The sequence below is a fragment of the Talpa occidentalis genome, unplaced genomic scaffold (genome assembly GCF_014898055.3).
Source record: "Talpa occidentalis isolate TD23 unplaced genomic scaffold, MPIMG_talOcc4v2.1 talOcc4.12, whole genome shotgun sequence".
Taxonomy (NCBI): domain Eukaryota; kingdom Metazoa; phylum Chordata; class Mammalia; order Eulipotyphla; family Talpidae; genus Talpa; species Talpa occidentalis.
In genome coordinates, this window is record NW_023601212.1 from 57,458,027 (window position 1) to 57,481,429 (window position 23,403).

At 43.6% G+C, this 23,403-nt stretch overlaps 1 protein-coding gene across 2 annotated transcripts in view; it reads left to right on the forward strand.

Moving 5' to 3' along the window:
• Window positions 1–23,403, forward strand: part of ASTN1 (astrotactin 1) — a 315,040-nt gene that overhangs the window by 181,989 nt on the left and 109,648 nt on the right. The gene's annotated exons all lie outside the window — the stretch shown is intronic.

Genomic DNA, 23,403 nt, shown 5'->3' on the forward strand with positions numbered 1-23,403 from the left:
AGCGGAAAGAGAGAGGACCTTTGGGGTGCCCAGAAAATGGGGTTTCTCTAGGCCAGACAGGTGATTACAGATTCCTTAGGTTGAAATTGAAGATGAAACTTTCAAAGGTGAGAGTGCATTCTCACCACTGCCTGGAAGCTGGACTTGTGGCTGTGGGGGGAAAAGGGGTGTGAGAGGTGCCTCCAGGCTTCTCTAGGATGCAGATTTTGAGGTAGGATTTGTGTGCAGGGCATTTAATAGGCAGCGTTCTCCTCAGGATCAACACCTGTGAGGGAGGTAGAGACGTGGCCTGGGCAGAGGGACGTGGTGGGTCACTAGGCAGTGATAACAAGCCCTCTGCCAGTCCAGGGGAACTCTGGACCTGGGACAGTGCTGTTATGTCCCACACTGAGGCAAGGGAATTGGGACTTTTTCTCCCAGGTGAACCAGCCACGGACATGGGCTGCCCCTGAGTAGGAGACCTCCATTAGGCCAAGCAACTCCCTTGAGCTAAGAGCAGTTTCCAGCAAAGCCCTGGTTTGTGGCCCACATTTTCAGGCCCTGGGAACTGAAGGAGCCATCCAGGTGGTGTCTCAGTATCCACACAGTGAGAAGAGTGGTGAGAATGTATGTATCCCCTTCAGCATTTGCCCCAGGTACCAAATGCATGGAGAGTGTGAGGGCTCTTATCTGCACAGTGTCTAAGGCTGTGTTGCCTTAGGTCAGTCGGTCAGGAAAGGGTTGCTGGGGGTAGGATATAGGCCTGAGTGAATCTTACTCTATGGGCATGGTCTGGTCAATCATAGATTTCAAACTTTGGTTCTGAGCAATTCAGGAACTAATTGGACAGTGTCCAGATGAAAGTGGCCAGAGGCTCACCAGTCAGTTGACAGACCTAGGGAAAGCCTTAGAGGTGTTTAGCCTGGAGATGGGAAGGGAGGCCATAGCATTTATTGTAGCTACAAAGTGAGACTCTCTGTTTTGCCCCAGGAAGGTAGATCCAAGACTAATGGGTACAAATTAGAGGGAAAGAGATTTTAGTTCAAAGAAGAATGTTGAAAGCTTAACAGTGCAAAACATAACGTTAAGCCCTGGGAGGCAGCAAGTCTCCCTTAAAACCGCTGAAATTTGGAAGTTGAATGACAATGGTTGGGTAGGCACCTGGTGGTGGCCTTGCAGGGGGGGATGTGGTCTGAGTCCGCCTGTGATTCATGATCTCTTCAAATCCAGCCCCTCTCTGGAGGCTGTAATCATCTTAACAACATCTCCAAAAGAGTTTGACCTTCCAGCTTTCAGTGTGATGGCGACCTCACTACCTACCAGACGATGATTGTCATTTCTGGATGGTTCTAATAGAGGTAAAATCCTTCCATTGTCTTCTTCCCAGAGCAATGCTCACCATCCCCCAATACTTAAATTGGAGAGAAAGGAAATCAAAGCCAAATGCTGCAGAATGGCACTTTCGAACACTCCATTCTCCTTGCTGTCTGTGCTGAACAATTACCGAACCCCAGCCTTTGTCGCTGACTGCTGCACCAGCCACATGGAGAGAGAATAAAGGCCCCGTCTTGGAGAATGCTAAAAGACCCAAGAAATCGCACAGCATTCACAGTATCAATGAGGCAGGGAGGACAGCCTCCGCTGTTGCGTCTTTCTCTAACTTGCCTCTGGCTGAGCTGTTACAATCACTAGACTTCCTGAAGTCTCCACTGGCAGTCAGTTTGACAGAATGGATTAGGCCTCGGCTGGAACATTCTACCGTGGCTCAATCCAACAGTGGCAGACCCAGCAGCTGTCATTTGTATGAGTGGATTTGAGGCTGGTGGGAGAAGCAGGAGGGACAGCCACAGGGATCTGAAACCTTTTGTTAGTCCAGCAGCCTGAGGCTGCCCCACTACTGCGCCCAAGTCCAAGGTCAGCGAATACTTTCCAGGCTTCAGAGAGAAAGAAAGAAAAGCTGGTGTGCAAAGCACAGGGACACTGAGATGCAAAAAAGCAGAAAACACATCTTGAGCTGATGACCGAGTTGCCTTCAGCAAAGAAAGTGGCTTAGGCAAGGAAACATCCTCAAACCCCAAATCAGAAAAAGTTTGGGGAAAGACGGAAAAAAAATCTGCAAATTTTAACTATGTCTGTGAACATTTTTCATAGGAAAGATAAGGGCAGTGAGTGTAGAATGAGTTAATGCTGACAAAAGGATTAAGAGGAATAAAAATGGTGTTTACAAATATACCAGGGAAAAGAAGCACTTGGGAAAAATAGGTCCATAAATAAGTAAAGGGGATTGAAATCTACTGAGTCTAACAAGACCGAGGCACTGAATTGCTTTTTCCTATCTGTCTTTTACATGAAAAATAACAAGAAAATGTAGGGAGTTGTGGTGATTATCAGTGCAAGCCTGTAGCTGCGAGGCAGAGAGGGGAGCCCAGTGGGGATGCCAGGGACAATATGGGGTGTTCTTCGGGGCTCCCTGTTCCCTCTGGGTGGCCCAGAGTCTGCATCTGGCATGCATGTGGCCTCCTGAGCAGCCACCTGACCCCCAGCCAGTGTCACCTCAGGTTTACCTTCCAAGGCCCTGGCGCCTCTCCCACTTGCACCTCCTGGTGCCTCTCCCAGATGGAGGCACTTGCAGGATCCAAAGCAGGTCCTCCCACATTCCTGGGCTCTCTCCCCTTCCTGGACTGGAATGCTCCCTCCTTCACCATCAGGCTTCACACACCCTAACATCACGACTGCTCCTCCCTGTCTCCCTTTGCCAACCTAGGAAAGTCAATGCTTTTTTCGTTTCCGCTCTCCTTTTCCAAATCCCACCTCCATCATCAACTGTGGCTTTCCCAGCTTTCTCCCTCTGCTTCTCACTGCACTTTCCTAAGCCTTCATCCCTAAACTCTCGCCAGTCATGTAGATGGTGCATAGATATATGCACCCTATCATGCTCCCCCTAGCCCAAGGACTCCTTCAGGTCTGGTCCATCTTTCACCATGTGTCCATCTTTTTCAGAACCAGGCACAAAGTGATTTACCCAACTCTACACATTAGATCTCCTTGGGTGTATTAAAACATATTCAGGGTCATGCCCCTTCTCAGATCCATCAGCCAGACATCTCTGAGGGCTGAATCTGGCATTGGCATATTTGACAAGCTTCCTGGGTGATTCTATGCCCAAGGAGGACTAACACTGTGACTACAGTGTCTCAATGTCCTATTCCTGGACCAGCAGCATCAGCATCACCTGATAACTTGCCAGAAATTCATGCTCTCCAGCCCACTCCAGACCTACTGGATCAGAAGCTCTGAGGTGGGACCCAGCAATTAGCATTTTAAAAGATTTTATTTATTTTTGTGTGGAAGAACTAGGGTGTCGACCAGAGGTGCAGGGGGTGAGAGGGTTCACCAGAGACAGAGAGGGGAGCTGTATTACTGAATTGCACTGAAATGCACTGCTGAGGGGAGCAGCCATATGTGGGTTAGCTCCCTGGCTGGGAATGGAACTCAGACCATGGTGGTGATGGCTCTGAGACTTAACCCCTTGGCCACCAGGAGGCCCCAATTAACATGTTTAACGAGCCCTCCAGTGGGTTCTGAGGTGCACTGACAATTGAGAACAACTGGCCATCACTGAGTGACATCGGTCAAATAGTCACCCTGACTTCACCTTCCATTTGCAGGACCCCCCCTTACTTCCCACAACACATAAAGTTGATAAAGCCATGGGTTTGGAATCTTGTTCTCTTCGGTCTGCTTCTTCCCACAGGAAGGATTAACAATAAGCCCTTCATACCTCATTTCCTGTGGCTTGGCTAGCCCACTAGAGAGGGAGTTTTGCAAAGACCCCACTCACACTGGCATTGCAAATGCAAGTGTCAATCACGTTAGTTGTAAATGCCCCTTTACTAACTGAATTCAGCACACTTAGGCTACAACCATCCTTATGCTGACTTGTCTACCCAGTTACTTCCTGGCTGCACAAGAAGCTTTTTATTTGGCACAACCAGTCGGGACAGATCTTCACCTTTCTGCCTCTTAGAAGCTCATGTATAATCAGGTGAAACAATTCAAACTCAGTATCCAAAACTGAGTTCTTCATTCACACTTTCCTTCTTTAGTTCCCCCAGCACAATGAATTACCACCTGGCTAACCAAACCAGAACCCTAGGTTTCGTCCTGACCCCCTCTCTTCATCAAGCTCACATCCAATCAGCTACTGTGTCCCTACTCTACTTACTTAGCATCATATCTCATCCTCTGACTGCCCCCTTCACCCCTGCCCTTCTCATTTCTCCCAGGGATTACTTATCTCTCTATGAACTGCTATTATCACCTTCCCAACTTAAAGTCCCTCCCTACGCTTCCATTACCATAAAACTCCAACTCCTGTTTGCATGCAGAAACTTCACTCTCTAGATCTGTCTGCACCCCTGCCCCAAACCCAGAATTTGCCTCCTGGTAGGTAGCTGGGCTCCAGGAGCTAGACCCACCTGCTGTGCTAAATCTCCATAACCAAATGCCAGGTTGTCTCCCCCCAGACCTCACTTTCCACATTTTTATCAAATTAATTCATATTCTTCAAAATTGGGTTTCTTTCTCCTTCTCTGCAAGACATCCTTTGGCTCCAGTCCTCAGTGGTCACTGTTCCTGTGGAGCCATAACACCCCAAATATCCCTCCACCGAGTACATTTTACCAAATGTATGTTTTCTAGAGCTGTCACACAAAGTGCCCTACTGGCTGAATCAAAGAGCTATATTTGCCCCCATGTTCTGGAGGCCAGAGTGTGATATCAAGGTGTTGGCAGTGTCCTGCTCTTCTGAAACATCCTTCCTTGTCTCTTCCAGTTCTGGTAGCCCCAGATGTTCATTGGCTTGTAGCTGTAGCACTCCAATCTCTGCCTTCCTCTCTGCCTCTCTGTCTTCCCATGGTCATCTTAAAAAAAAACACTTGTCCTTCTGGAGGTCCAGTAGGACCTCTTGTTAACTAATTGCATCTAATAGAACTCTGCTTGCAATTAAAGTCACATTAGTACTTCAACCTACTGCTTTAGGGGGGCACAATTCCACCCTTATAACAGAGTATGTTAATGCCCGTTGATTCATCCAGTTCCTTCATTAAAGTCTAGATCCTTGAGGAGAGGGGTTATGTCTTACTTGACTATATTTCCCTATGATGAATATGGGGTGTGACACACGGTAAACCCTCATTAAGCTATCTGGCCGCATGAATGAAGAAACATGCCTGTTAATTGCTCTTCTTCCATATTTCTCGGTTCATCAGTATCTTCCAATTGTTCTTTATTTAGGTAATTACCAGCAAGGCCACTTCCTGATGGGCATGATTATTTTAAAAGCATCCCCCCTTTAAGCTTTTGAACTCTAGGGTTCTCTGCAGCTTCCCCAGCTTCTTCGCCCTGTCCCATCCCTCCCTAAGTCTCTACTCTTTCACTTAACTTTTTTAAAAAGATTTATTTATTTTTATACAAGAACCGGGGTACAGGCCAGATGCACCAGAGGTTGAGAGGATTCACCAGAGACAGAGCAGGGAGCAGAACAGGCAGACTGACGAAATAACACTGCTGAGGGGAGCAGCAGGCGAGACAGCAGAGGTCTGCTGCGCCATGTGGAATTCTTGCCGGCTGGCTGGGATCAAACCCACGCTCCAGAAGCTGCGGACAGCTTCACAGCACTGTGCTCAACCACCTGCCCACCAGGGAGGCCCTGACTTAACTTTTTAATATCCATCAAATCCACTGTTTCTTTTCTGGTTTTATTGCCTTCCCACTCAGCCTAGATCACATGCAAAATCCTTCATAGAAATCCATTCACAGTGACCCCCAAATCCTTGTCCTTTTTATCTTCTCCCACTCTTGCCTGGCCCATTCCAGTCTTTGGCTTTTTCTGCAGCTCTGTTCCTCTGGGGCTGGCTATTGCTAGGGAGAATCCCACAGAAACGTGTCGATAGGTATTATTTCTGTAATTCCAAGCGCAGACTAACTTCAGCATCCTGATCTTCTTACTCATCTCATGTCTTTGGCCCCAAATATTTTCACTCTCCTTTTCTGGCCTGTCCCCTCACTCTCACCTCTAAGTTAGCAAAATCAAAGCCACATGGCTCCTTCCTTCCATCTCCCATTTTTCTTTTAATCTCTCCTCATCTTTATCCTCTCTCGCTCCGGCTTTTGAAATGGATGTGTCCTCAGCACCACAGCTAAATTCCCCACCTTCATTTGTCATTCCAAACTCTTCTGACTTTCCAAGTCTTGCCCCGAGTCATACAAGATTTTTTACATCTACTATTTTACCCAGACTCCTTCCATCCATGATTCAAAAGTTAAATGATCCCTTGACCCTATCATCTTTCTATATCATTTTTCTCATTTACTTTCATTGCCTAAATTTCTTAAGGAGAATATCTATAAATTTTGTCTCTGCTTTTAGTATCAATTCATTTCTTTTTTTAAAGATTTATTTATTTATTTATACAAGAACCGGGTTATAGGCCAGATGCGTGGGAGGGTGAGAGGATTCACCAGAGACAGAGTGGGGAGCAGAGCAGGCAGACTGATGAAACACACTGCTGAGGGGAGCAGCAGGCGAGATAGGAGAGGTCTGCCACACCATGTGGGTATCTCCTTGGCCAGCCAGGAATTGAATTTGTGCTGCAGAGGCCGCAGACAGCTTCACAGGGCTGTTCTCAACCACCTGCGCCACCAGGGAGGCCCATCAATTCATTTCTTAATGATTGTTGATGGTGGATTATAACTATTACCTTGAAACTTTCAACTCGAGTGCCATCTCTTTTCTTTACTCTCACACCCATAAACACTACACTCATAGAGAAACTGATCTTTCATATACCACACACTTCTCTTATATAGAGTCATGGAAATTATTCACTAGAAAGCTATTTTTGTTTTCCTGAGGATTTTCCTGTGTGTTGGGATCTGCTGTGAGCTACCAGCGCAGTGAGGGAGGACTCAGGACGCCTGCCCTCAATGGACACTCTGAAGAAGGCACTAGCACAAGCAAATAAACACATCACAGAATATTTATGGGTTGTAAAAGTTCAATGAGGGGGAAATAGAAGGCTAATACAAATCATTAAGATGAGGAGCGGAGCAGGGCTACTTGAAACCTGGGAATTGGTGTTGGGTTTAAGTTCAAACTGAGAGATAAAAGAGGACAAGTCAGGGCAGGTAGGGCAAGGGCTTTCGAGGGCTAGCACAGCCCTAAGATCCAAGGGAAGAAACGAACCCACCCTTTGTAGCAACTGCCAGCCCCCAGGAATCCAGCATAATAATCAAGGGAGAGCGGCTCTGGGAAATGCTGGCCAGGCATCCAGGGGCTGGGTCTTACACAGGGTCTTAATGGTGGGGGAAAGATCCCCTAAGCCAGGGCTTACCCCTGACCTGCCTAGACAGACTCCCCTTGACTGTGTGTATCCAAGACCCTCATTCTTGTATCCAAGCACACACCTCAGTTGTGACTTTCATATTCATTAGTATAAGCTCCTTGAAGCAGAAGCTCACCATGTTTGCTTCTGTCCACCTCTCTATCCCCAGAACACAGAGGGGCCCATGCCTGCTGCTGAATACTATTTGTTAAATAAATGAGTGAATGGATGATCTTCGTTGATTTATCCTCTGCCAGGTTTTTGGTAAAGTTACCTGTGGGATCTGACTATGAAATAGGGATAAATGGGCACAGTAAATGGCAGATCAATTCTCTTTGCTCTGTATTTTCACTCTACCTCTGTATTCCCCTCTGAAAAGCCAGCGCTCCCATTTGGCTGCTGGCCAAGAATCTCACCTGGTGTTCAGTTAAAGTTGGGTCTTTTCAATCTCACCTTCTCAATTCCAGCTGGGGGGCGGGGGTGTGCTTCTCCAGCCACCGCAGCTCTGAGACTCTGTTCTCAGGTAGCACAGTGTGGAGGGAGCACTTCAAGGACTGGGGCATCTGAGAGAAATGGGCCCCAACACTGGCCTTGGGGTTAGTGGTGAGAGTGTGGCTTATTTTATTTCACTTTCCTAAGCCTCACTTTCCCTATCTGTTAAATGGGAATTATAGAGCTACAGGGTTTTTATGAAAATTAAGTGAAATAATAAATGTAAAGCATTTGGCTCCTTGATGACTAGCCTGCAAAGTGAAAAATGTCTTTTACTTGCTTTACCATAAAAAAATGACAAACCAGATGCTCTCATTTACTCGTCACTCTTACCCCATTAGACCATGGTCCCAGATGGGGATCCAGTCTTTTCTCTGTGTATCCCAATGCTCTTGATAGTGTCTGGTTCCTCAGAGGTGCATAATAACTGCTTGAGAAATGAATCACCCCATTAATGAAAGCTTTGATGGCAAAGAACATGCATTCATCATTTCTCTGTCCCTTGACAGTGTTTAGCAAAGTGTTTTTTATGTGGCAATTGGTTAATTAATGTTTTTCAAGTAAATAAATAAATGAATAAGCAAATGAGTGATTGAATTAATACTGAAACTCACTAAATATATGTCAGTCAAATTGAAACAAATTAGTTAGTAGGAAAAGATTTTGGGGAAAGGGTACAAGCCCTACACTAAACACAGGTCCTTGATGGATATATGAGTCTTCCCTAGCTTCTGTACATTGTAGATTTCCCCTGACATAGAAGTGGAGAAGGCTTTTTCGTCTGCACATCCCTGCCCCTTACCTTCTCTCTTGTCAGTGCTGTTCCTTCTCCTACCTTCAGACTGGAGTTGAACATGTGTGTCTGTGGAGGAGGAAGAGGGAACCCCAGGGAGACACCCCCTTTTGTACAGGGAGATCACTCTCAGCAGTGAGTAGGTGTTTAGTTTTTGTTCTTGTACAGGGATATGTTTCCCCAGATCCGTTACCACGCTTGCATTTTGCTTATTTGTGAACCAAGCTGGGTGTCTAGGGATCCCCAGCACAACTTTGCCCAAGTGCGGGTGTAAGCAGACTAGCAAGGAGGATTGAACTTGAGACCCTGGCTCTAGTAGCTCAGGTTAACAATCAAATGAGTCTTTAGATGCAGAGTCTAGAGAGAAATGGAGAAAGAAAGCTTAAATTTAGAAAGTGACCGCTGTATTGAAGTCATGGTGCTAGACCTGTATTTATTGATGCATTTAATCTTCTTATAGTCCTTTACAGAACTTTAGGTCACAGGCAGTTATTATTATCAATATTCTGCAGAAAAAGAAAGATGGGCTTGGATAGGTATCTGGTCAATAGGCAAGGAAGGCAAATCTAGACCTTGCATTTGAATGGAGATCTAACTCCAGAGTCCCCTCAAAATCTGAGTCATGATGAGACCTTTGTGATTTGTGTGAATGACAGAGCCCTGTGGTTGTCTGCTCTCAGAGTTCTGTTCTGCAGGGTGGTTTCAGCATCTACAGTACCTTGTGAGTGTGCGTGTGTGTGTGTGTGTGTGTGCATGTGTGAAGTGTGTGTATGGACACAAGGGTATATGTTTCTATATATGTATGGGAGGAGGGCATCTGTTCCAGTAGATACACTTATGAATGATGCAAATTTTGATTCTGTAAAATACTATTTTAATGGAAATGTTGATCCTCTAAAATCAAATGACTGACAGTTTTTTAAAAATGATAGTTTAAAAAATTACATCTTATATAATTGTAATGAGATTTGGGATCTCTTAATTCATCAATAAAAGTCACAGGAAGGAACTCAATATGTTTCATCTCTCATTTTTAATAGAAATTTAAATAATGGGTTCCAGTGAATTCTTAGACTTTTTTTTTCTCCTGCTTTCATGGCACACTTAGTTTGTAAAAAGACAAACTCTTTCATAAAAACTGGTAGAGATGAATGGGTACAGGTTAGGGCAGTGGTTCTTACACCGTTGTGTGCTTTTGGAATCATCCACTTAACATTTTCAACATATTGATGATTGGCCCAACCCTAGGTATGTGGAATGAGGGCAACTAACGTTTGAGAACTATTGTCCCCACAGGTGGGGTGAATCTGATGTACCTCAAATTGGAGAACCGTTCTGTTGAAAGTCATTATGAGAGATGCAGAGATAAAGGAGATTTGATAGTATGCCAAAGAGAGAATATTTAAAGAGTAAGACAGATAAACAGATGACTTTAAAACCATATGGTGTGTGTTAGAATTATGTAACAGTCATATGAAACAGAGGCAGGTAATTCTCTGGTGTATATCGCTAACACCTCTCCACCCGTCGCCCTGAACCTAGAGGCTGGTGGTATGCAAGCCAGATCAATATCCAGGCACTGTTCCTGCCTGATGGCCCAATATTGTCTTTGTGCATTTTTTCCTGCAGCTCTATGCCCAGAGCAGACTATGTGAGAAGGTGTTGGCTATGCGATCCATGTCCCTTACTAGCTCTATGATCTTGAACAGCTTACTCAAGCTTGCTGATCTTTCATAACATGGGGATAATAACTGTGTAGTTGTGTAGCTCTCCAGGTGGTGGTGAAATGATGCATTCATGACACTGAGTGGAGTGCCTTCCTGGTAAATGTTCCATAAATGGTAGCTACTGTTAGCAGCTTTTTCTGACCATTCAAGATGTTTTCCTTTATATAACGCTTGACCCCAGAATATGGAGGACTGCAAGTCTCTGCAGTAGCCTTCCACATTTGAGGACGGTGGTTTCTGTCTCTGCCTTCTATAATAAGCCCTGAATCTCAAGAAACAGGTGTTTGTTCTTTCTGTTCATTAGACAGCTGTTAGGGTAAAGGTAGTAATGTCTCCTGCATAACTGGGGTCCATGCCCATGTCCCCTCACCTTTCTTATTCTCTAACATGCTTTGTGTGAACAAAAAGATAAAGCATGGATTCTATATTTGTGTATGTCTGTGTGTCTCTGCAGAGAAACAGAACTAATAGGATGTGGAAAGGTTTGATTATAAGGAAATATCTTATCCAATGATGGAGGGTGACAAGTCCCAAGATCTGAAGTCAACAAGCTGGAGAGCAAGGAGAGTGTGCAGTGTAGTTCCAAGCTGAGTTGAAAGACCTAAGGCCAAAAGAATTGATGATGTATTTCAGGTTTGAGGCCAGCAGACTCAAAACCCAAGAAAAGCTGATTTTTTCCTTCTTTTTTTATATTTTATTTTACATATTTTTTACATCATTATTCATTTTTGCACAATGAATGCGTTTTCATCTTGGTTATAGTCCCCATACAGTTCCCACCCTTAATTCAAGTCCAAAGGCAGGAAAAAATTCAAAGGCCACCAGCAAAAAAAATTCTCTCATATTCAGGGAAGAATTAGTCTTTCTTTCTAAAGACTAGAATTAGTCTTTACTCCAGCTTCAACTGATTAGATGAGGCCCACCACTATTAGGGACAACAATCTCTTTTATTCAGTCTATCAATTCAAATGTGAAACTCATCAAAAATACCCTCACAGAAATACCCAGATGAATTTTTCACTACATATTGGGTGCCCTGTCACCCAGACAAGTTGACAAGTAAAATTAACTCTATGTACATATAACCATATAATGTTTGTATTTATCTTATTTCCCCCTTAAATTTTATTGATTTGCCAATCATTTACATAGCTACATGAATTGGGGAGAACGTACGCTTCAACATGTACACATGCTTCACTCACCCTCCACCCAAGCTCCAGTGCCAGAGCTCTATGACCTCCTCTAGCCTCTTTCCTCATTCCCCAGCCCAGTCCCCAAATATAGTGGCAACTGCTATATTTTTCAAAGCCTACAAGTTACTTTCATTGCATTTGTTAGTTTGTTTTGTTTGGTTACCTCCACAAATGAGTAAAATTGTCCAGTAATTGACCTTCACTTTCTAACATATTTCACTTCACATAATGAATTCAAGTTTCATCCATTTTGTCCCAGAAAGTACCATTTCTTTTTTCATTACTTAGTAGTATTCCATTGAGTAGATATTCCACATTTTTTTAATCTGCTGATGGGCATTATAGTTGTTTCCATGACGTGGCTATTGTGAATGCTGTCATAAATATAGGGATGCATGAGTCTTTATTGCTAATTTTAGGCAAGATTGTATCCCTGAATTCCAAAATAGGGAGTGGGAGGGAAGTCACAATATTTTGTTCATTATTGTTATTTTCAAAATCGTTCCATGTACTTCTAAAATTTTTTCTGGAAAAATCCTCTTGCAACATTTAGAACCAGCATTCCTAATATTATGTGCATAATAAATTAATATTTATTCAGAACCCATGTCATATTTAGGTTTATTATAAGTTTTTTTAAAGATTTATTTATTTATTTATACAAGCACTGGGTACAGTCAAAAGCCCTGGAGGGCGAGAGAATTCACCAGAGCCAGAGTAGGGGAACAGAGCAGACAGAGTGATTAAATCCACTGCTGAGGGGAGCAGTGGGCGCAGTAGGAGAGTTCTGCTTGCGGGGATCGAAGGGGCGTTGCAGAGGCTGCAGGCAGCTTTGCAGCCCAGCGCTCAACCACTGTGCCACCAGGGGAGGCCCTATTATAAGTTATTTATATGTTAGATCATATACAAAAAATGATGAGAAATGAATAATCAAAGATTATCAAGGACTTGAGATTGATATACAAACACTGTTCCTTCGTGTAAAGTTTGTGTGATGTGTGCCAGACCTCAGGATTCCCATTCCACACGTGAAGAATAGGGGCTTTAGGCACTGGGCTGCGAAGCTACTAGCAGCCTCTGCAGCGCCCATTCGATCCCCTGGCTGCTGGCGAAGGTCCCACATGGCACACAGACCTCTCCTGCCGCCCGCTGCTCCCCTCAGCAGTGTACTTCGGTCCTTCTGCCTGCTCTGCTCCCTGCTCTGGCTCTGGTGAATTCTCTCACCCTCCCACGCTTCTGACTGTACCCAGTGCTTGTATAAATAAATAAATAAATCTTAAAAAAAAAGCAAGGAGAAAAAAAATGAATAGGGGCTCTAGGGCACACTCACCTGGTTGAGGTCAGAGAAGCAGAAGAGAGTTTGGATTTCTAACTTCCATCTGGGGCTTCTTCCCCTTCCCCCTGGCCTGTGAGATGTCACAGGGTAAGTTGGGATTGCAGCATTCTAGACAGGAGCACACGCTGTCGTGCCTAATTATTGGAAGGAAGACAAGTACTGGGCACAGGGGAAGGGAGGTGGGTGAGACAGTGGGAAAGCTGTCTGTTTTCTCGATTATGTGAGAAGCAGGTCACTCGCTGAGGGTGAGGCTGGGGGAGGAAGTTTTGGAGGTTTGAGGGAAGAGAAAAAGGTATGAAATAAAGATCTAGCGAGTAGGAGGGGAAACAAAGAATTTGTCATTTGATCATAGGCAGTGTGCAGAGTCCACTTAAGGTCAACGGCTTGGGATTTAAAATGATATCAGTCGATGTGGTGGCAACTGTGTCCACTTGTGCAAACACAGTGCTGGAGCAAGGGGGTGTTTAGTTTGACTAGCTTTGGAGTGTTTCGAACAAGTGTGTGAAGCAACAGTGGACAAAGGCTTCCAGGTTTCACGAAAGGATATGATGACAATAAGTGAGCACAGAATTTTATCTGAATAAAGCGGGAAGAGAGTATGGAAGGTGGGTGAGGAGGTCAGTAAAACAATGGTTGGATGAATGGATTTGAAGTCTCAGGAGCGTGGAAAATGATGGTGGCATTAGAAGGAGTGAGCTGCAACGGTACAAAGTGATGGCCAGATATGGGGATTCTTGACATTGTGCCCAAGTGTTACAGGGAAGAAGGAAGGGTACCCACGAGGCCCCCAAAACTGCCTGCTCTAAACAGTTTCTGCCTTCCAACACACCAAGACAAAACATACTCTAGTATGTAAGACCTTCAACATAAAAAATAAACTTGAATACCAATTATATTCAATTAGTGTGCCATAAAGAGAAGAGAAAGAATACCATTTCCAAATCAAGAACCCGGCCAAATAGGGATGGCCCAAACCAGGGTCAGTGAGGCCTGAAAGCTTTTCACAAATCTAAGGCAGCTTCTGGTGGGGACCTATGGGGAAGGGGCAGAAAGGGCCAGGTAAGTCTGGAAGGAAATGAGTAAAATCAAAATCAAGACAAACACTGCCACTGTTAACCTCCCCACAAGTTTTTTTTTTTTTTTTTTTTGACATATTTTTTTTTTTAAGATTTATTTTTATTTATTTATACAAGCACTGGGTACAGTCAGAAGCGTGGGAGGGTGAGAGAATTCACCAGAGCGGGGAGCAGAGCAGGCAGAAGGACCGAAGTACACTGCTGAGGGGAGCAGCGGGCGGCAGGAGAGGTCTGCGCGCCATGTGGGACCCTCCTCCGGTGGCCGGGGAGCAGCCGGGGATCGAACTGGCGCTGCAGAGGCTGCGGGGAGCTTCGCAACCCAGCGCTCAACCGCTGCGCCACCTGGGAGGCCCTCCCCACAAGTTTTTCACCCATGTCTGTCTTAATTGTCTCCTTTCATGTCCCCCAAGTTCCTGGTACAAGTCCAAACCTGATAAGCAAGTGCAGCTTCTTCACGTCTCTCTGCTCCATGTGCCTCCTCCAGGTCTCCTTCTAGAGCTCTCCTTCTCTCCTCTCAGTCAGTCTTCTCTAGCTTTTCCTCCCTCCTCAGAACCACCCTTTCTTAGGGTGGGGGAGGGAACCTGGAACAACCTTTCCCCCTGGGGGTTAGCTTGTTACACAAGGAGGGAGTGCAGGTATTGCTAATCTAGGCCACCATGGGGGTGAGGGTAAAAGGACAGAATAATTTGAGGAGAAAGGTCAAAGGGTGAAAGCTTTGAGAATTGACATCACTTTAGCAGCCACTAAAGTCACTGGAAACTATGGAGAAATGTTGGAAAGGACAGAGCCTCAGGACAGGCTCTGAGGGGTAGGAAGATGGGGTGGGTGCTGTTGGCATGGCTGGAGCAAGAAAAATTAGCTGGAAGTTCATTGCAGCAGGAATGAATGATTTTAATAGGGGCTCAGAGTTAGTAAGTGGTGGAGCTAGGTTTTAAACCCATTAAGTCTGGCTTGAGTCCACACTCCTGGTTGCTTTGTAAGTTATTGACAAATAGGCTATCTTCCTGCATAAAAAACTCTAAATGAACTTATTTACCTATAGATAGATGTTAAAAAATGGATAAAATCCTATCACCCTTTAGTGTTTCTTTATGAGATTTACATATTTAAAGACAACACAAGTTTGTAAAGCAAACCATAATCATCATGATTACTTTTTAAAATATATTGTTAGAAATGTACTTTCTGTTTATCAAATGGGAATGTTAATTATAATCAGGGCTAGCTAATGGGTTGGGTTTGTTCTATGGGGCAGGCATTGTGTTAAGTACATGCATGTTCATTTAACATCTCTAAGTGCTATTTTATCCATGTTTTATAGATGAAGGTTTGAAGCTGATGAAATTTAAGGACTCACATAGTGCATGCATTACATTCACTTAGTGCATAGCAAATGGGCTGACTCATCCAGGGCTCAAATCCAGATCTTCTTTTTTGAGATGTAGTCTGGTTCTTTATTTGCGATGTGGCCCAGTGCTTTATTGAGTATGTATTACATGATGATACCAGGCTAGACAATGAAGATTTAGCAGTAGTGATGGCAGGGTTCTTTATGTCTGATGAGGGGGAATGTTAGCTAAATATTTAATATACCCATTATATTACTTAAATATTTGATATATTAATTAAGTTATAGGTTTTCTAAAGGAGAGTGCAGGATGTTTTATCTAACAGGGCTGTGTAACCTAGTCTTGGAGCACAGGAGGCCTATTTAGGGAAGTGAATTTTTTTCAGCTAGATTTTAAAAATAGCATAAGTTATCCCAGCAAATGAGAGAAATTCCAGGTAGAGAAACAATAATACAAAGGCCCAAAGGCCCTAAAGCGTCCTGTAGAAACATTGGGTCTCATTAGCAGTATTGTTCAACTTTAAAGTCACAGGTTTACCAGATGATCAGTCATTCAAGGGCTTATTTCTCCCAGGACTGGTTCTGATTGTGAAGACAGTGACACATAATAACCTCCTCATCTTGTCATTAGAGTAGATGAGACATAGGGTGTTCCAGCCAACTGCAAAGCTGCAAAACTCATTTTGCCATTTTTCTGTTCATCTTTTTCTCCCTTATATCTTGCAAACTACCTTTTCCCAGAAGCATTCTTTTATTGAACCTCTATTCTCGCTCTGTTCTACTACACCCTCCTTACAAATGCATTTGCTCCAAAGCTCTCACATTATGTATGGATATGATATCCTAGGCCAGGACCCCAAGGTGTTGTGAATAGTTGGGTGGAAATGTTAAAGGGCAGAAAGAGAGGCACCCCAGACCCAGCAAAACTGCATACTCTAAATAGGTTCTGCCATCTGCCACATCAACACAAAACATATTGTAACAGGGTGGTCCCCAGGAAAGGGGGAAGTTCCAGGTTCCCTGCCCCACCCAAGGGAGGGTGGAGCTGAGCAGGAAGAGGAGAAGCTGCAGAAGAGACTGAGGAAGGAAGCAGGATGGAGCAAGGAGACCTGGAGGAGGCGCATGGAGCCTAGAGACAAGTAAAGAAACTGCGCTTGTCTTTTGGTCGTGGACTGCGTGACACAGATGTGGGTGAGACCTGTGGGGAGGTAACAATGGCAGCTTTTATCTTGATGTTGATTTTGCTCTTTTCCTTCTGGGCTTGTCCGGTTGTTTGTGACCCTTTTCTGTGGGTCCCCACTGGAAGATGCTTTAGACTTGTGGCAGGCTTTGGGGCCTTGTTCTGGGCCAATCCCATTTGGATGGACTTTTACCCACGAGGGGACGGGTAACTCTGGATGCTTCATTTAGAAACTAGACTCTTTGCCTTACCTGTATTGTTTCCTAGTTTTATTAAAGTTCCTTCCCATTAAAGTCTCCTATGTTTTGTGTTGATGCGGCGGATGGCAGAACCCATGTAGAATAGGCAGGTTTGCAGGGTTTGGGCTGACCCTCTCCCTGTCCTATAACAATATGAGACTTTAATGAGAAGGAACTTTATTACAATTAGGAAACAATAAAGGAAAGGCAAAGAATATAGTTTCTAAATAAAGTACCCAAAGTTACCCGTCCCCTCGTGGGAAAAAGTCAACCCAAGCAGGATTGGCCCAGAGAAAGGCCCCAAAGCCTGTCACAAGTCTAAAGCATCTTCCAGTGGGGACCCACAGAAAAGGATCAGAAGCAGCCAGACAAATCTGGAGGGAAAAGAGTAAAATCAAAATCAAGACAAAAACTGCCATTGCCACATCCCCATGAGTCTCACCCACGTCTGTGTCACCCAGTCCACGACCAAAAGGCAAGTGTAGTTTCTTCCCGTGTCTCTTGGCTCCATGTGCCTCCCCCAGGTCTCCTTCTGGCTCTCCATCCTGCTTCCTTCCTTCCTCAGTCTCCCCTGCAGCTTCTTCTCTCCCTGTTCAGCTCCACCCTTCCATGGGTGGGGCAGGAAACCTCGAACCTCTCCCTTTCCTGGGGACCACCCTGTTACAGAAGCTTTGGAAACCATGCTTCTACTAAAAACTTAGCTTAGTGTGGGCCAGGAGCAAACTTAAAAGAATGTACTTTCATTTAACTATGGACAAATTATTTTCATTTGTAAAATACTCTCTGTAGCCACAAATGGAAGAAGATATAAGTTCAGAAGTGCTGAGGTTCTAAAAACTCATTGTGAAATACCCTATTCATCATTACTTCCAAATAAAATGTTCCCTCTGTACCGAATTGTATGGCACACATACGACATGACCCACAATATAAATATCAACGTATATCTGTATCTACATCTATCCACCTACCTACATACACACATGATTCTCTGCCGCCCTGCCTCCCCGACCTATTCTCTCTTTCTCCCCATTTCTTTCATCTACTTCTGTCTATCTATCTATCTAATCTTTTCCTGCCCTCCATTCCCCACACCCCTACAGCCCCAGGGTGACAAGTCTTAAGGTCCCCATAGGGAAACCCATCACCAGGCATGCTGGCCAAAAGTTTCTGAGTTCAGTTTATTGTTTCCCAGTTAATTTAAAAGCTGGACTTTTACTTACTCCAAAAGTAGCTCTTCTAAGTGCTACTTTTGTCTAGAGCAGATGCGGCCCCTTTCTGCCCTGGGCGAGCCAGTATGAAGGGATCATCCAGTCCTGCTGGCCATGCAGGGTTTCACACATTCACTCAGTTAGGCCCAGGTTTCACAGAGAGGAAATGCCCCAGCAACCAATCAAATCAAGTCAAGGCCACAGCCCACATCTGGTCCACCCAGCACCAAGTTTAAAGGAAAAAAAAAAAAAAAAAAAACACCTTGCAGCAGCTCTTTCATCTTGGGGAAGAGAAGCAAGAGTTGAGCAGAGAAACTGAGAGCTTAGAAATTGCCAGTTCTTAGGGAAGACTGAATAACCTTAGACATTGTGTGAGATGGGAGAGAAAAGAAAGGGCAATAAAAGATGACTCATAGTTCTGAGGGTACACAGTTTGCATATGTGTCCTCCTGGCAGCTGTGTTTCCACTACAACAGGGCTCCTCCATGGCACAGATTATGTTCCTGCCTGAGGCAGTGGATCTTGGATGGCTCCCACGCTGGCCTGTGGTACCCCTGAATCGAGGCCATCTGTAGCTGCCCACACAGGAGCACAAACAATCTTCAGGGTCTCAATTGGTTAGAAGGAAGATCTGAACAAACAAACAAGCTCTATTATGATTTCTGATTGTGCTAAGTTCCCTAAAATAAAATGTTCCTGTGCTTTCCTTCCAACTATAGGGCTCAAATTCCTGCCCCACATTTGGCCTGATGCTTTCCTTGGATCCCTCCTTGGTCTCTTATGCTCCACAAAATTAATAGTGGTATATTCTACTCAGTAACTTCACCTATCCCTGATGGGAGCTGCACTCTTGCCACCACAAGCAGATAGAAACTGGGGTGAAAATTGTTTTCTTTGCTAATCACCCCGCTCCTGATTCTAATCCTGAAACCCAAGTGGGAGTTCTCATCAGTTTAGATGGCCCTATTTTTTCTGAACCCCAGAGACTTGTCCAGGTTACTCCTGACACAGGATCCCACACAGTTCCCCCATTGATTCTTTTTTTTCTAATGCGGAGGAGGGGTGTCTGCTCTGTGCTCTGAGTCTCTAAAGACCTGTGCTGGAGCTGCTGGGGGCCAAGTTTCCACCATGTGTGTTCACCATCTTGAGAGATTGAAGCCTAGAGAATGAAAGAGCAATTATAGCCTTTAGGCCTTGTTTTCAGGCATCTCTAAGGCAATTTCCATTTAAGCCTGGGATCTGTGACTCAACCATGGGCCTCCCTTTAGTGAGGTCCATTGAGTTGTCTTGGATTTTCAGCAAAGAACTCTTATGAAGAGGGGAGAGGGGTCAAAACAGGGGAGGGAAGGGCACAAGGGAATATGGTGATGAATCACGGGTGCTATGGTGATGGGAGGAATATGGAAACTACACCCGAGGGGAGAAATCAAATATGATACAAAAATTAATGACAATATAAGAAAATAAATAAATAAATTTAGCAAATTCTTAAAAAAAAGAGGCCTTTCTTTTTTCAGTTGCTTTCAGGTGACTCAGTGCCAAAGTGCTTTCTGTACTCTGGGATCCGGCTGGATCACCACTCCCATGCACCTCATTCCCCTACTGTTGTTCCATGCACTGCCGACACCCAGCCTTCCTGGCACCCAGGGTGATTGATTGACCAGGGCCCTACCACCTAACTTATCTCCTATAACTCCATGCTGCTTCCCTTATTCTCTTCCATTTGTCTATGTTTTTCATCAGAAACACTGTATATTCCTTTGAGGGCAAGAATATCTTTACCCCAACTCCTGTTGCCTAGTATTATAGTTCTCATGCAATAGGCCTCCATAAATATTGCTAAATAAATCAAATAAGAGCCTCTTTCTGACAGATCATCCCTGACTAGTGGGAGAAAATAAGCAAATTCTTTTTTATTCCTTTACTAGAGCAACTTGCAACTCTCTGGCTTTTCTTGCCATTTTACAGTCTATATTTCCCCTTTCTGTGTATTTTATGTCAGTACCTCACAGGCACTGCCCTGTGTTGTGATCGCTGGGTGTGGGGGGTGAGAGGGAGGTCTTCCTACATTCATCAGTTTCTCTGCCCAGTCATCACAAAAGCCTTTACAATTTGAGTTAAAGTTTGGTGTTGCATTGCATTTATTATGCATCTTGGGACAAAGTATCTCTTCCTTAATAAAAATTTGGGGATCACTCCTCCTTTGGTATTTATATTTGATTCAGGTAATTAGTCAATTTAACTTAGTTAAAAAATTCACATATGACATTCCCTAAATTCCAGACACTATTCTGAGCACTATATAGTAACAAGTTTCTCCTCATAGCAACCTTGTAGGTAGATACTGTTATTACCATCAGCCAAATGGTATAGTTGAGAAAATAAGGACAAAGAATGATTAAGACACTTGCTCAAATCACACAGCAGTTGGTGGCTAAGCTGGAATTTGAAAAAGAAGGATGGCTCTAGAACCCAGGTCTTAACCTCTGTATCCTTCAAATCTAAATTTCTTTCCTTAATGATCAGGTCCTGTGAGAGCAAGAAGTCTTGGCTTTACCTAATCGCAACTTCCCACTTGTGCCTAGTCAGTTTCCAGGCTGTTTGATTCATTGAAGACAGGTTTATTTATGCTATTCAACACAGTTAATTGTTCACATTGTAATCAACACCAGTCCAAAAATTTGGCTTCTCAAAATATATTTTCAAACAACCCAGGAACCATGCCAAGAATTAACTCTAATTACACATTGTACCAGTTTTGAAAACTAGAGATGACTCAAAGGCAAAATGTGTGTTATTTAAAATGATTAAACTGATAGTAAATAAAATGTGATTTTTGCCCAAAAGAGAGAGAAATAAAGTTGCATGTCCCTCTTCTCTTTTTATTGCCCTTTCTAGGTGTCTGTAATCATGTGACACATTATTTTCCTCATGATTTCTAGCCTTTTTCTTGAATTAATACATATCTGTTAACTGCCCATAAACCACCACTTATTATTCAACAACAAAATATCAGATTCTAATCCCACTCTGTGGGTTCACCGCCAACGAACAAAACAATTTTAAACATAAGACACTCCCTTATGTAGTCCTAATGACCTTCTTTTGCAGCTACCAACTCCTTTGGGTAGTTAGTCAGCTGGTTGGGCTTAGTTGTTGGTTCTTGACTTTAGCAGACCTTACACCCTATTTTATATTTTTTCTTCTTTTTTCTTTTTTTCTTTTTATTTTTCACATCATTGTTCATTTTTAAACAATATTTTCTTCCCCCCCACCCCCTCCGGTGTGGGGTGGGAGTTTCCATCACCAAGGCACCCGTGCACCATCACCACAGTCCCCTGTGCTCCTCCCTCCCTCCCTCTGATCCCTCTCCCTCCTCCTCCCCTGCAGGATGTCTCTGATTTATAATTGTCTGTTTTTGCTTTGTTGTGTTTTGTACTGTGATTATTTTTTTTTACATTGATGTCTTATTTGGTTCCCCTATATTCCTGCTGTAAGTGAAGCCATGCAATATGTTTTCTTTTCCCTTCTGGCTTATTTCACTGAGCATAATTCCTTCTAGTTCCATCCATGTTGCTGCAAATGGTATGAGTTTATCTTTTTGATTTCTGAATAATATTTCATTGTGTACATGTACCACATCTTCTTGATCCAGTCATCTATTTTTGGGCATTTGTGTTGTTTCCAGGTTTTACCTATTGTAAATAGTGCTGCAATAAACATAGGTATACAGGTGTTCTTTTGCATCAATCTTTTTGTGTCCTTTGGGTAGATCCCTAAGAGTGGAATTGCAGGGTCATATGGTAGCTCCATTTTTAGTAGACTGAGGAACCTCCAGACAGCTTTCCATAGTGGTTGGATCAGTTTGCACTCCCACCAGCAATGTAGGAGAGTTCCTTTTTCACCACATTCTTGCCAACATTTGTTGTTGCTTGTTTTTTTGATATGTGCCATTCTTACTGGCCTAACATCCTATTTTATAAAAGACATTTTATCCCCTTTTATGACATTTAAATGAAGATGATAAATAATGAAATCTATGTACAAAAATTTCAAAAAGTGTGTTACCCTAACAGTAATGAAAAGAGAAGCAACAAGAGAGTAATTAATAATGATATGCTAGCTAGCTATTTTACTCTGTAAATGCTCTGGTAGTATTACAGAAGGAGAAATAATAACTTGACAGACATTTTCACCTAATCTAGATTCATGATAATGTAATATATAAAATGGAATGTAATATGCAATATATGCAAAAGTAATATAGACTGACACAGATGGGCTGTATTGGTGATTCAAAGACCATGAATGGCATTGCAGATAATGGTATGCATGCCCAAAATGAAGAATAAGTTGTGGTAAATTTTTTAAGTAATAATATATTTTCTTCCCTCAATTTACCTACAAAATTCATCATACATTAAAATGGTATAAGCTGCTTTGTGTTTATATAAGATGGAGTTAGCTTCTCATGGAGATAATTTTTTTTAAGAGATCCCCCTTTTTTTTTTAAAAGATTTATTTCTTTATTTATACAAGCACTGGGTACAGTCAGAAGCGCAGGAGGGTGAGAGAATTCACCAGAGCCAGAGCAGGGAGCAGAGCAGGCAGAAGGACCGAAGTACACTGCTAAGGGAGCAGCGGGCAGCAGGAGAGGTCTGCGCGCCATGTGGGACCCTCCTCCGGTGGCCGGGGAGCAGCCGGGGGATCAAACCGGCACTGCAGAGGCTGCGGGCGGCTTCGCAACCCAGCGCTCAACCACTGCACCACCGGGAAGGCCCTCATGCAGATAATTTTAAGCAGATTTCCACCTATGTATATGTACAAGACATTCCAAATTCTGCAAGACACGGAGATATTTCCCTGTTGTGTAGAACTCTTCTGAGCTATTCTAGCTTCTGAGCCCTGCCTTCTACATACCATTCATGTCCTCAAATCATTGCCACTCAAGAGCAACCATCATACATTTCCCCAAGTGTCCTGTATCAGGTGATGCCTTCCATATTGACAACCACTGAGTTAATTCCTTATATTAGATTTAGCCCCAAATAATAATGATGGTGATTTATTCTCCTGGTTTCTTGTAGTCCTGAAACACCAAAGTCCTGTACAGTAAAATCCTCAGTAATTGGGGTGGTTATGAGATTCTAAGTTCCAGGAGACCAAGCTCTCGGTTCATCAGTGCCCCCAGCAAAGGCATGGCTGGACAGGTCTTGCTTGAATGAGTAAATAATGTGTGGGTTGGCTATCTGAGTAAGTGAAAACACACATACTGTTTAAAAGAAACAGTTTTGTTACTTTCACATCCATGTGACTAGAATGTGACTAGACCTACATGCTCTCCCCCTCCCCCCAGGGGGACATGTAGTTAATGATTATTTGGAAAGATCATTTCATTTGTGTCTGTTTGAATGAGTGACATTAAAATGTTCAGAAACATC